Source organism: Trifolium pratense, linkage group LG3 (genome assembly GCF_020283565.1).
Source record: "Trifolium pratense cultivar HEN17-A07 linkage group LG3, ARS_RC_1.1, whole genome shotgun sequence".
Lineage (NCBI taxonomy): Eukaryota > Viridiplantae > Streptophyta > Magnoliopsida > Fabales > Fabaceae > Trifolium > Trifolium pratense.
In genome coordinates this window covers 12,945,496-12,959,120 of record NC_060061.1, presented here as the reverse complement: position 1 = coordinate 12,959,120, position 13,625 = coordinate 12,945,496, and the positions used below count along the sequence as shown (strand labels likewise).

The following is a 13,625-nucleotide window of genomic DNA, read 5'->3' as shown; positions in this document are numbered from 1 at the left end:
AAAGATGTAAAAAGAGTTTTTATTGATTATTGATTATGAGGAAAAGAAGATAGAGTAAATTATGTAGAAGTCTATCTTAAAAATGATAAAAATTGGTTTTTATGCTTATAATTTGGGACATAAAAAAATAATTTTTTTTCTCTTATAATATAGGACGAAGGGATTACAATTTAAAAAGAATGTGTTATGCAATGACCCTTCGTTACAAAAATGCTTATGTTGTTGTCACCCTTTAACATCTATTGTTACTAGCAGTATTTGATCAGTTGGATCACTACCAACAACCACAAATATGTATCACCAAAATATCCTTTTAAAAACAATTCATGAAGCCGATTGAATGGTTCACAACACATTTTAAGAAATTCTATTTATAGCCTTCAAGCCACGTATAGATCCTCCTAGCTAATGGGCATGTAAGCATTTCTATAATGATTGCGTAAGCATATAGCGTCATGTCACTTAATAAACGATCACATGAACATTTTTATAATAGTCATTAAAAGGGTAACAATGTAATCTCTTACAAAATTAATGATCAATTTGAAACTCAAAAAACTAAAAGGACGAATTTTAAATCGCATATCCAGTCTTTCTCTATCAATCTATTATAAACTTAAATTTAAATGACCCTGAATACATTGGAGCCACAAGTTACGAAAAGATATAATGCTTTCAAAGATCTTTTAACTTATATATCATTTAAGTTTTTTAGGTAACAAATAAATCTTTAAGTCTCTAATTTATTGTACTGTTAGCCTTCCAACTGCCGTTATAAAAACACTAAGTATGTGTTTGGTTCTACGATGGACAAAATTGATTTTGACAGAATTGATTTTGATTCTTATCGATCCATGTTGTTTGGATAATGTTAAACAAAATTGTTTTTGGGTGTAGAATTATCATAATGGGCATCGATAAATTCGTATACATTATTCTTATTTGAGTTTGTCAAACATGTGCAACATTACACTTTTTTTTTTTTTTTTTGAAATAACATTACACATGTTAAAGCAACTCAAATTAGTAATTTTGTATTAAAAAAACAACAATTATTTATTAAAAAATCATACATTTAATATAAAATGCCCAAATTTTAAAATAAAAATTTATTATTTTAAACTTTTTAATATGTATAAATTTGCATATAATAGAAAAATCCTTTTGCATGTCATCTAACTTTATTATTTTGAACTTTTAATATTTACCAACTTTTTAATATTCTCTCCGTAAAAAAAAAACTTTTTAATATTCTTATCAATTTATGTTTAGATATTTTGGATTAAAATTATAATATAAATAATAATGTAATTTATAATAATATACTGGTAACCACTTTATTTTTGTTAATTATTAAAGGAAATGGGTGTACCCTCTCTTCAACATACATAAAAAGCCTTCAAGATTTTGGCCAGACTCAAAAGCTATCAATTTTACGATCCAAAAGCAAACATCTTATAAATATGTCAAAACTAATTCTACACGCTAGAATCAATTTTGGCCTCTCTAGAAGTGGAACCAAACACACACTAAAATAATAACTGTTAACTTGCACTGACCGATGCTTCTTGAAAGCTAAAATATAGTGTTTACTATTGCCTCATTAAGTTATTGTTGTAATGGAGAATAACTTGAAGGTAACATTACAATAAATTAGAAACTTAAAACTTATATATTACAAACCCAAAACTTAAAGTACTTTTGAATGCATTTCACAAACAAAAATATAAATTTTGTATTAAAAATAACATTTTTTATATTTAAAAAAATTGAGTTCTAAGATTATTTTTTATTACATAAACCAGGTATCCTCTGTTCCTAGATGCTAATCCATCGAGTCTCGTGAGACCCAAATGAACAAATTCTCCCGAAAATTTTTAACTCAATATATTATCGTACACAAAAACTTGATTAAACTAGAAGAACTTAGGCTCTATTTAGTAAAAATAAGTTATAAGCTAGTTGATAGCTGATAAGCCAACTTATAACTGAAAAACTAGCTTATAGCTGGTAACTTATAGCTGAAAAGTTATGAATTGGTTCTTTTTCTGCTATGTTCTGCTATGAATAGGTAATATGGATGATTCACAGAGACAACAAAATTTGATGTTATATCAAATTTTGCAGCAATCATTTTTAGAGATGATTGATCTTTGTTTTACAATTTTAATCATAGTGAGTCATTCTTCAATGTGGTTTTATGAAAATAATTGCATTAGACAACAACCGGTTGATAGAGAAGGATTAAGGGGAGAATTTTTAGAGTGTTTGATCAATAGAGATGATGCCGTATGTGTTAATCATCTTCGCATGGATATTAGATCATTTCGTATATTGTGTTGTCTCCTCCGTAATGAAGGTAAATTGAAAGAAGATGGACTCGTATGTATCGAAGAACAAGTGGCTATTTTCTTACACATATTAGCACATCATTCTAAGAACCGTGTAATTAAGTTCCTATTTAAACGATCGGGGGAAACTGTTAGTAGGTATTTTAATTTAGTGTTGAATGGAATCTTAAGATTACACGAAACACTTCTCAAAGCTCCTGAACCTGTCCCAGAAGATTGTTTGGATGATATAGATGGAAATTGTTTAAGGTACTTTTTGTTATAATATATTTTTAAATTTTATCCATGTTATGTTCTTTCCCATAAAGTATTCAATATCTAACTGGACATTTATTGCTTATAGAATTGTCTCGGGGCACTAGATGGAACACATATCCAAGTTAATGTACCAGCAATTGACAAGCCTCGATATCGTAATAGAAAAGGGGATATATCTACCAACGTCTTGGGTGTATGTTCTAGGGATATGCAATTTATTTATGTGATGCCTGGATGGGAAGGATCAGCATCAGACTCGAGGGTATTGCGGGATGCTATTTCTAGGACGAATGGTTTACATGTTCCAACAGGTTAGAATAATTATATTGATTAAAAAATTTAATAGTGAGAAAGTATATTCATTTGACAAGTTTATTTTATTATAGGTTACTACTATCTTGTGGATGCTGGGTATACAAATAGTGAAGGATTTCTTGCTCCATATAGAGGGTGTCGTTATCATCGGAGTGAATGGAGACATGGCTACACACCTTCGAATAAGAAAGAACTTTTTAACATGAAACACTCCATGGCAAGAAATGTGATAGAAAGAACTTTTGGATTACTAAAAATGCGTTGGACTATACTTAGGAGTCGCTCTTTCTACCCAATAAAAATTCAAATTCGCATTATAAATGCTTGTTGTCTGCTACACAATTTCATTAGAAGAGAAATGCCAACAGACCCGATGGAAGAACAATTAGGCATGAATATGGAAGCACAATTACATAATGAAGATATTGCACACGCTGCTCCTATAAATACAATTGAGGGAAGTGATGCATGGTCTACTTGGAGAGAAGACTTAGCAACAGAATCATGGAATGAATGGCTTGCTAGCCACATGAATTGATTATTTTATTATTAGTTTATTTATTTAAGATTTCAACAAGGAGTTAGACTACTTTTTATTCTGTTAATGCATATTTTTTTGTGACTTGGATGTTCCCACTTTTTTCGGTTTGAAATGGTTGATTTATTTTAGTATTGTTTGTTTATTTTTTGTTTTGAAATTGTCTATTTTTTTTGGTATAATTTGTTCCTATTTTTGTTATTTATAATTTAATTATACACTAGGAATGGAATCTCATATCAACATGCAACAAAACAACAAACGAAAGAGAGATCGTAGACCATGGTCTGACTTGGAGGTTGAAGCCTTTCTTGATATACTCATTGAAGCTGTGAACAACGGTCAAAGATGTGATAATGGACAGTTCAAAGCGCACACTTTAAGATCGGCTGAGACAAAATTGGAAGAAAAATTTCCTGGGTGTGGAATTAAGGTAAAGCCACATATTGAATCTACTATGAAGAGGCTACAACTTATGCAATAGTTTATGATATGTTAAATCAAAGTGGATTTGGTTGGGATGAAGAGAAAAAGATTATTAAGGTGGATGATGAAGTGTGGAATGAGTATGTCAATTGTCAAGGTTAGTCTTTGTTAATATTTCTATTTTTCTTTTTTTTTTGTTTGCTTCTTATGATTACATGACAATATATATTTATTATTCTTGTGTAGAGTCATCCAAATGCCAAAGATCATAGGTATGCTCCAATTTCACTCTTTGACAAACTTGCTCATGCGTTTGGAAAAGATCGTGCTACTGGTAAAGGTGCTGCACCCCCTGCTGATAATGTTGAAGAGATTGATAAAGAAGATGAAGATCAAGGTAATGACGAGGAGAATGAAATAGGAATGACTCAGTCACCTTCTATTAATCAATTTAAAAGAAAGGCTGACATCATGAAAATTCAATTTGGGAAAAGAAACAAAGGAGCAAGTATAATTGCTCAGAGTATATCTGAGTTAGGAAAGAGTTTCGGATCTACAATTGAAAAAAGCTCAAAAAATATGTGTGAAGCTGCAAATCGTCTAGGATTTGGTAAAGATTTGGTTGATGATTCAAGAAACCTTATGGCTGAGTTGGAGAAAATAGAGATAATGGAACAAGAGCGTTTTATTGCTGCTGACAAAATATTATATGTGCCACATCGTTTGCACATATTTATGGGTTGTCATGGTGGTACTCGTCTTCAATTTGTTAAGTCTTTGATAGGGTAGTTTAAGTACGGTTTGATAAAAATATTTGACAATATTGTTGCTTTATCGTTGTTTTGTTGCTTCGTTGATTTCTTGCTACCGTGTGTTTGACAATGACAATTTTAATTTGATACAATTTCAATTTCTGCAATTTTTTTAAATTTATTTTATGTTAATTAAAAATATATTTTTTTAATAAAAAATATATTTGTTTTACGAGAATAATTCTTTCATTTAATCATATCATGTCAATATCAAGTGTTCACCAAACACAGGATATGATAAAATAATAATATCATCTTTATTATCCTGTGTGCACCAAACACATGACAGGATATGTGCTTATCCTGTCACTATCATATCCTATCCTTATCCAGCTTCTTATCCTATCATATCTCTATCCTATCATGCGCACCAAACGGGCCCTAGTAGTTAAAGATCACAATGTACTTTACATACTACTAGTTCACTTTGCATGAGCTATAGCCATATCCTTGAGCACATGTAACTTAATATCGCATTGTGTGGAAGTTTTTCTAAAATTGCTATGGATGCTTAATTGTTGGAACAAAGTTCACATTTGGTGTGTGAATTGAAAATAAAATATTTGAGTCTCATATCGGGTACTAGAACATACTAGTGTGTTATAGCATACTAGTGTGTATTTTGAGGAAATAAATAAGTGTAACTTAATAGCATTATTGTGATTTATTTATCCATCAATTTGTAACCGAAAATATTAAACCATGGACATGTACACTAAACTCATAAAACCATGTTCCTTAAGATTGTGATATGGGAGATTTTGCATCCAACGAGAAAAAAAAAAACCATATCTCATCTTAAGAAAAGAGCACAAGAAAGGCCATTGCACTATATACTATAGCTCTGCTCCATTGGTGGCTGCTAACAATGTTTTTTCCTTCACTGCACTCTATTGCTGATCCAGCTACGGTCCTTGGTTATTATCATGCGTGTTTTGACTGTAGGCAATATACTGGGCGTGAGGTTAGTTGCATATTTAGATTATCTTTTATTCATGTTACATTATCTAAATATACAAAAGTCATGTTGAATTCCTTGCTAAAGGCATTGAAATATTAATTTGATTACTTGTGAACATGATATAGAAGTAAAACTATTTGTTGATGAAACGAGAATTTTCCTCACTTGGTTCTTATATTTTTAACTATTTGAAAGTATAAAATCATTTTCAGCGCATTAAAATATTTATCTGTCGTCCATAGTAAAGTAATAATTGGTTTCTTTCTTTGATTATGCAAAATTAGATTTGCATCATGTTTTGTTCCTAATTGTTTATAGAAAAACAATTTTTATTCTATGTATTATATGTGATACTAATAATATTATTATTAGTGTTAATTGGTTTGAGAGTGATCTAAGTAATCACTAGTTCCTTCAAATAAAGAATGGTCTTAGTACCATTACCCCTTTGATTTGAGAATGGTCTTAGTACCATATTGGAATGGCCTTAGTGTCATTATGTTGATTGATATTGTAGTATCATCAATACTTGTGGTATTGTAGTACCACATGTGATATCGTAGTACCGTTGATTCATAGATTGATGTCGCAGCATCAATTTGAGTGGTATTGTAGTACCACTGAATCACCGATGAATCATAGATTGATGTCGTAGCATCAATTCGAGTGGTATTGTAGTACCATTCAAGAAGGTGTATTCTTTGACCGATTTCTACCGTGCAGTAGCATATCGGTATACAGTTGTAACTGGGCTGTTTTATCCTGGGGACGACGTGGTTGATAGTCTGCTTGCACAATTTTGGGCAGTGCCACGAAACGTCTTAAAGAGAGCGACCTAGTCCGCGACTCAACCCAGTAATCTCTTCGGTGGCTCTAAAAATTATTTTTAACGGGTTTTTTTTTTTTTAAATCCGAACACAACAATTTTAAGACGTTTCTTTCTGCCATCACTACCGAAGAAATTACTGTTTCATATTATTATGTCGCTGACTATGGGAAACCATTTTGGTTTAAAGGGAATCACTTCAAACATTAGCAACAAAATAAATCATATTTTTAGAACAATAAAAGAGTTGCTAACGTATTGAAGGATTATATTTCCATTGTATTTGAAACAATTGAACAAGTTTAAAAATGATAAAAAGTCTAAAGAAGATGCACTTGAAAGTCTGATAACTTGTCTTCTTTTGAAAGAAAAGGTTGTAAAGCAAGATCAGAAAAATAACGAAGTGCTTGTTGTCTCGAACAACAACACTAGAAACAGAAAAAGATACTCATCACTTTTGTTGATGAATGTTGAGATTATTTTTCATAAATCTTATGGAAAATAAAAGTGATAAATGATGTTCTTGACATGTTTCAATTCTTTGGAATTGAAATTGAAAATTAGTTCAATAAGAAAGTCAAGTAACTTCATTTTGTTATAAGGCACAAAATATGATTCCCACATTTTTTAATGAGAATGAAATTATACATGAAACAACTACAGCTTTCTTTTTTGAGATGAACGGTAAAGAAAAATAAAATAAAAATAAAGAACCTTTTACCGAGGTAGTTGTTATAGTCATGTTTAATTTCGGCATTGCATCTCATTAGTGGGGGAATTCAATTAACTGATTGTTTTGTGCTAAATAGAGTTACTAAGTGCAAGAACAAAATTCACTTGTGAAATTTTGTAGAAAAGACAATTTAACTTGTCTTATTTTTTGAACTTGGAGTAATTTGACGTAGGTTCAAATTCTCGACTCCTAGAGAGTTAAACTCACTAGTAAAGCCCATGAATGTGTATTTGTTGATACACAGTTATCATCAAAGCTTGTAGGTTGTAGCCTAAATGCTAAAATGATCATAGAATCAAAAGAATATTTATATGAAAATGAATTTCTCTTTAAAATTGGGAAATAGTGGGGGCTCTAGTGGAGGCATTGTACCTGATCACATTCCAGTGATCAGAAGCAGTAATGAGAACATCGAACAAGATGTAATAGAACCTCAAAGAGGTAAGATAGCAAAAAGTTGCTAAAAAGTATGAACCTGATTACATGGTTTATAGATTAGAAAAGGATCCAACGAACCTCCAAGAAACTATCTTTCTTGGATGCTGATTTATGGTTGTAGCCGTAAATGATGAGATAGATTCTCTATGTTGATTTATGGTGGTAGCCGTAAATAATGAGATGAATTATCTATTGTCTAATAAGACTTGACATTTAGTAGACTTGCCTCATGAGTACAAATTGAATTATACAAATAAATTTTAGAAATGAAAACATATATATATCTTTTCAACATGTTTTCTCCAATTACAAGAATAATATCCATAAGGCAAAATGGATGTTATAATTACTTTTTTAAATAGTGAATTGGAAGAATAATTTTTTATGGAACAACCTAAATTTTTTTTAACTCATGGGCATAAAAACTAAAGTCGATAAGTTGGATAAGACTTTGTAGAGTCTTAAACAAGCCATATGAAATGACATGAAAAGTTTGACAATTTGATGATTGTCAAATGAATTTCGAAGTAAATGTAATCTTGGATATTGAGATTATTGATCCATGAATGCAAATTTCCTTAAATCAATCTCACTATGATGAGAAAGTTTTAAAGAAATATATTTACGGAAGCAAATTTGTTTGTGCATACTATACGATCATAGTGTAAAAACTATGGAAGAACACTGGTGAAAGTGTAAGACAATCAGAATATGAAAGCATATATATGTTGCCGCATTTGATATGTCACTGATTGTACTTGACCCGACATTGCATATGTCGTAGCATTGCATATGTTGTGGTACTGTTGTGCCGGTTTGTTAGTAAACCGAAGAACTAGCATTGGTATGCTATTGAGAGATTCATGAGATAAAAATGACCATGAATCTCATATCATATTATTATTAGAGATTTTCTGATATTCTTGAAGGATACAATGATGTAGATTGGAATACATTATTATATGATTCCAAAACAATTAGTGACTATATATTTGGAATATATAGTAGAGAAATTGTATCTTGGAAATCAGAGAAACATACTATATTGGCTTAATCCAATATGAAGTCTGAAATGATACCATTAGCCACAGCTAGTGAAGAAGCAAGTTGGTTGCTTGCAATTTGAGATTCCTTTATGGAATAATCTATGCCAGATGTGTTGATCCGTTGCGATAGTACCGCGGCTATTGCATAAATTGAGAACCATTATTATAATGGTAAAAGACGTCGAATAAAAAGAAAGCACAACACAGTGAGATAGTTAGTCTCTAAAGGTGTTGTAAGAATGGGTCATGATCACACTGATGAAAAATTTAGCAGATCCTTTGACGAAAGGAATAGCTAAAGAGGAAGTCGATAATACATCTGGAAAGATGGGACAAATGCCTAAATGAATTTCTCATGATGGAAACCCAACCTAAATGACTGGAGATCCCAAGAAATAGGTTCAATGGGTAATAACAAGTTGTGAGGAGTTAAAGATGATCATGCAAGTAAAAATAAGAAAAGCATGATTCCTGAAAGCGAAAGGATGAGATAATAATACTCTTAATGAGATCTATACTCTGTATGAGTGGAGTACCGAGCTTCAGGAGTACTCTTGATAGACTCACCTATATGAATGTGGAACTGAGGCCGGTTCCTATGGAATTTAGAGGCGAATTCCTAGAGCGTTCATGAAACTGGGATACACGTGCAGGGCCATTAAAGCACGGGCTATAAAGATACACCTTAAGAAAAGGTTGTGTGCGGGTTTGAGAAAAATCCGAGATAGAGTTCAAGACAAGTGTCACTCTTACTAAATCGGGCTCTTACTTGCTATGTAAAGGTTCAAGTCATAGACACATTTGCTTATGCACAATTTTTTAGAAGTGTCCTACGATATATTGGAATTTTCTTTTAAATTCAAGTGGGGGATTGTTGGAACAAAGTTCACATTTGGTGTGTGAATTGAAAATAAAATATTTGAGTCTCATATCGGGTACTAGAACATACTAGTGTGTTATAGCATACTAGTGTGTATTTTGAGGAAATAAATAAGTGTAACTTAATAGCATTATTGTGATTTATTTATCCATCAATTTGTAACCGAAAATATTAAACCATGGACATGTACACTAAACTCATAAAACCATGTTCCTTAAGATTGTGATATGGGAGATTTTGCATCCAACGAGAAAAAAAAAAAACCATATCTCATCTTAAGAAAAGAGCACAAGAAAGGCCATTGCACTATATACTATAGCTATGCTCCATTGGTGGCTGCTAACAATGTTTTTTCCTTCACTGCACTCTATTGCTGATCCAGCTACGGTCCTTGGTTATTATCATGCGTGTTTTGACTGTAGGCAATATACTGGGCGTGAGGTTAGTTGCATATTTAGATTATCTTTTATTCATGTTACATTATCTAAATATACAAAAGTCATGTTGAATTCCTTGCTAAAGGCATTGAAATATTAATTTGATTACTTGGGAACATGATATAGAAGTAAAACTATTTGTTGATGAAACGAGAATTTTCCTCACTTGGTTCTTATATTTTTAACTATTTGAAAGTATAAAATCATTTTCAGCGCATTAAAATTTTTATCTGTCGTCCATAGTAAAGTAATAATTGGTTTCTTTCTTTGATTATGCAAAATTAGATTTGCATCATGTTTTGTTCCTAATTGTTTATAGAAAAACAATTTTTATTCTATGTATTATATGTGATACTAATAATATTATTATTAGTGTTAATTGGTTTGAGAGTGATCTAAGTAATCACTAGTTCCTTCAAATAAAGAATGGTCTTAGTACCATTACCCCTTTGATTTGAGAATGGTCTTAGTACCATATTGGAATGGCCTTAGTGTCATTATGTTGATTGATATTGTAGTATCATCAATACTTGTGGTATTGTAGTACCACATGTGATATCGTAGTACCGTTGATTCATAGATTGATGTCGCAGCATCAATTTGAGTGGTATTGTAGTACCACTGAATCACCGATGAATCATAGATTGATGTCGTAGCATCAATTCGAGTGGTATTGTAGTACCATTCAAGAAGGTGTATTCTTTGACCGATTTCTACCGTGCAGTAGCATATCGGTATACAGTTGTAACTGGGCTGTTTTATCCTGGGGACGACGTGGTTGATAGTCTGCTTGCACAATTTTGGGCAGTGCCACGAAACGTCTTAAAGAGAGCGACCTAGTCCGCGACTCAACCCAGTAATCTCTTCAGTGGCTCTAAAAATTATTTTTAACGGGTTTTTTTTTTTTTAAATCCGAACACAACATTAATAGTAACAGTATATCACTATATCATGATTAGGTCCCAAGGGGAGAGAAATATTGACATGGTACATTACGTTTTGTTCATGTTGTTTGTGGGTAGATCTCTGCTTTGGAAGCAAAAATAAATATAAAATAAAATAAAATAACATAACATGCTAACAAATCAATTGTAAAAAATGTTTATCTTATTTAAATTGTACATTTAGGCTCTGTTTGGTAAAAATAAACTATAAGCTAGTTGATAGTTGATAAGCTAGCTTATAGCTGAAAAGCTAGTTTATAGTTGATAGTTGAAAAACTAGCTAATTGAAATTGAAGTGTTTGGTAAAATTAGTTTTTAAAGTGTTTAATAAATATAAAATGACATAATTGATAGTTGATACTTTTTTTTTAGAGTGAGTAGTTATTAAATTAAATGGTAAAAATGGAATAAAATATAAAAAACTATAAGCTATAAGCTCAAACGCTACTTGAAATAGCATTTGAAAAAAAGCTATAAGCTAGTAAAAAAAGTAGTTACCAAACACTTCTAATTTTTGAAAACAAGCTTATAAACTCATATAATAAATTATAAGCTAGCTTATTTGTGTTACCAAATAGAGTTGTTGTATTTTAATCGAAGAAGTTGGGGTTTTAATTCTTGTAGTAGTGCACTACTCCACTCATGTTCTTGAGCATATTCCAAACCAAACTCACTTTTGGGAAACTGTATTATGATTTCCAAAGAAACTGTCTTCTGCGCTACTATAAATTATGAGTGCCACGTGTCTGCTTTCCCTCTCACACAACATTTTCATCGTGAACAAGGCACCTTGCACGAAATAATAAAGGACGATCATGTTGATTTAAGAAATAAAATGAATTCTCATTCTTCTTTTTTTAGGATTTAATTGATATGCACCGACAGTGTAAAATAATTTTATACTATCAACTAATACCAACCATGTTTTCCGCCACATCATCCCATTTCACCCCACTTTCTTGATATGACATGGCAAAATGATGGTTATTTATTAGACGATGATGTAAAACTATTTTACACTATCGGTGCATATTAATTAAACTCTTTTTTTTAACTGAATTTAGTGGTAACTAATTTTCACCGAAAAATAAAATGAAGGATTATATATATTTTTTATTCTTATAAATATTTTAAATTTTATTTTTATAATTTTTTTAGTAAGTTCTATCTCTCAAATATTTTTCATCATGATTTTTTATTCGGTGGATTCTAAGGTGAGAGCTCTATCAAGTCCCTCACCGGTGTACCATTTAACTTAACCGTTAGATTAATCTAAGTGTACGTTATACAAATAGACATTACCACACTTGATAAAGTCTTTCTCTTACCCTACATTAATTCAGTAAATAAGGTGTTTTGTAGTAAGAATGAAATGGATTTTGAGAGAGAAACTCTACATTTATCACGTTGAATCTTCACTTCTAATATCTTGTTTCAATTTCTCATGCCAAGATCTACAAGAGCCCTAAAATAATTTCACCATTTAAGTGCTTCACAATTTCTTTTTAATAATCTCTTTTTTTAATCTGAATTTATACATTTGAGGATGAAATTGATGATAAAAACCTGGGAATATTACAATTACAAGGTGTTTGAAACATCAATTTGTTATTGATTTCTGAGAAAAAAATCACACCTATTGTTATAACTTTGAATTGTTGGTGGTTATCTCCTTTACACCATATCAATTTTCCTGATTGCGTACTGTTTTATTTTGAAATTTTTCAATGTCCAAATCCATGATAATTGGAAATTTGATGTTTGCAAGCATTATTTTTGTTATAATTTTCTGCATATTTTGAGTTAGAGCATGGACATAAATGAGGAAGATGACGGGGAAAGATTGTATGTCACAATGAGTAAATGCTCTCAATTTTATTTTTAATAAATCTAAACCATCCGTTTGATCTATTGATATATTTTAAATACCTCACCGGTGAGGGATTTGATAGAACCTTCACCCTAGAAGCCACCTTTTTATTCATGTTTGTCAATCATTTTGTGCATGTTATATGTCATTCAAAATTTACTTTTTTTTTCCACAATCATTATAGGAATCTCTCCCGTAGATTTTTATTTTTTTTTATAAATGAATTAAATATAAATCTTTTAGTGCTTTGTGTTTAAAAATTCATAGTATATAATTAATTTTGTGTTAAAAAATTATAAATTTTTATAGGAGAAATTCTTATAATATTATAAATATGAATTAAAAAAACCTGACAGTTTAGTTATATATTCATAAATTTAGCTATAATCACTTACCAAATTTTTTTTACCTATGATTAATTTTGATAATCAATTATAGATAAGATAACTAAGGGTTGTTTGATCTGCAAAATATAAATATTGGACAGAACAATACAAGACAGAATAACACAGAGCAAACGTTTAAGACATTGAACCAAATTTGTGTCGTACGATGTTTGGTGAAAAAAAATGTTATTTTGGTATTTTAGACAAGTTGTGCTGAAGACAAAAAGTTGTCCCGTGGTTCTGTGGGGGATAAGAATTTCAGTTTTTGTTCTGTTCCTTGGCTCCCAGTTTGTCCAGTACCAGGAACAGATTTAAAACCAAACACAGTACAACAGAAGTTGTCTATCCAGTCCCTTATTTTTTAGCAGATCAAACGCACTAAGACCCCGTTTGGATTAGCTTAT

At 31.0% G+C, this 13,625-nt stretch overlaps 2 pseudogenes; both read left to right on the top strand.

Annotated features, from left to right (window-relative positions):
- Positions 1-2,036: 2,036 nt before the first annotated feature.
- On the top strand, positions 2,037-3,591 carry LOC123916619 (annotated as a pseudogene).
- A 97-nt stretch (positions 3,592-3,688) lies between these two features.
- LOC123917338 lies at positions 3,689-4,807 on the top strand (annotated as a pseudogene).
- Positions 4,808-13,625: the final 8,818 nt, after the last annotated feature.